At 41.3% G+C, this 1,739-nt stretch overlaps 1 protein-coding gene across 1 annotated transcript in view; it reads right to left on the bottom strand.

Moving 5' to 3' along the window:
- LOC106869717 (FYVE, RhoGEF and PH domain-containing protein 6) overlaps nucleotides 1–1,739 on the bottom strand; it is a 148,571-nt gene that overhangs the window by 124,982 nt on the left and 21,850 nt on the right. The gene's annotated exons all lie outside the window — the stretch shown is intronic.

The raw sequence follows: 1,739 nt of genomic DNA, 5'->3' as shown, positions 1-1,739 counted from the left end.
CGAGGGTTCCAGTTGATCCGATCAACAGAACAGCCTGCTTGTGAAATTAACGTGCAAGTGGCTGAGCACTCCACAGACACGTGTACCCTTAACGTAGTTCTCGGGGATATTCAGCGTGACACAGTGTGACAAGGCTGACCCTTTGAAATACAGGCACAACAGAAACAGGAAGTAAGAATGAGAGAAAGTTGTGGTGAAAGAGTACAGCAGGGTTCGCCACCACCCTCTGCCGGAGCCTCGTGGCGCTGTTTAGGTGTTTTCGCTCAATAAACACTCACAATGCCCGGTCGGGGAATCGAAACCGTGATCCTATGACCGCGAGTCCGCTGCCCTAACCACTGGGCCATTGCGCCTCCACATATATATATATATATATAAAACTCTTTAACACTCTAACCAGTTTCAGTTCAAAAGCTGTGGTCATACTGGGGCGCCACTATTTGAAAGCTCTTCTGATATGTGGCATTTGGTGAATGAGGAAGTTTGATGCTGCAGCCCTCATCTGTGTTTCCTGCATGAAGTAGCCTCAGCTGGAACTCTTGACAGGAGGAGATCCAGTTTTGCTTTGCAGACACCTACATCCATACTTTGCAGGCCTCTCAGGCATTTTGGAAGGATATTGAAGAGCTGTGGGCCCTTGAAACCCAAGCTGTTGCAGTATCTGGCCCTGTATTTTCATGGCAATGTTTGGATCTTTGGCACTATGCAGTGGTGCTCTGTTCTGCTGTTTGTGTAACTTTAAATGCTAATACATTGAGAAGAAACGTATTTAAGATACAACCAGTAAGAGCATGCTCAAGTGAATCTGAACAAACAAAACATTGCTTATGTAATGAGGTGCAATATTACATTGCCTGATGAAATGCTTTTACACCGTGGGACATACCAAAATTAATTGTATAGTTTCCCACCCACAAGGGAGTGATACAGGAGGTGTCGAAACGATTGTTGTGATCAATAAAGTTACATGTATATCCCATTTTCCATCTCCATCATTTCTGTTATAGTCAATGTACACTAAGGAATTCCTGATGTAGATCCAGCGATGATTGTGCCATGGATGACTCCAGGTAGCCATAGGCAGTGAACATGCTTTATAATACCAGTGTACTACCCAACATATAAATTTTAAATTTTAACTTACATATATATATATTCTTTATTCTTTTCTTTTTACTACTTGTATTGGTCATTTGATCACAGCCATGCTGGAGAGCTGCCTCAAACCGACCCCAGGACTTATTCTTTTTAAGCCTACTACTTATTCTATCGGTCTTTTTTGATGAACCACTAAGTGATGGGGTCGTAAACACACCAGCATCAGTGTCAAGCGATGGGGTGGGGGACAAACACAGACACACAAATACATACATACATACATACATACATATATATATATATATATATATATATATATATATATATATACATACAACAGGCTTCTTTCAGTTTCCGTCTACCAAATCCACTCACAAAGCTTTGGTTGGCCTGAGGCTGTTGTAGAAGACACTTGCCCAAGGTGTCACACAGTGGGACTGAACCCGGAACCATGTCATTGGGAGGCAAACTTCTTACTACACAGCCACTACTGCGCCTGATATATCTAAGATAGGCAGATAGATAGATAGATAGATAGATAGATAAATAGATAGATAGATAGATAGATGGATGGATGGATGGATGGATGGATGGATGGATGGAAATGATTATATAAAGATAAAGATTTATTAATTATTTAT

Source organism: Octopus bimaculoides, chromosome 11 (assembly GCF_001194135.2).
Source record: "Octopus bimaculoides isolate UCB-OBI-ISO-001 chromosome 11, ASM119413v2, whole genome shotgun sequence".
Classification (NCBI taxonomy): Eukaryota; Metazoa; Mollusca; class Cephalopoda; order Octopoda; family Octopodidae; genus Octopus; species Octopus bimaculoides.
This window is presented reverse-complemented; position numbering and strand designations above follow the sequence as displayed.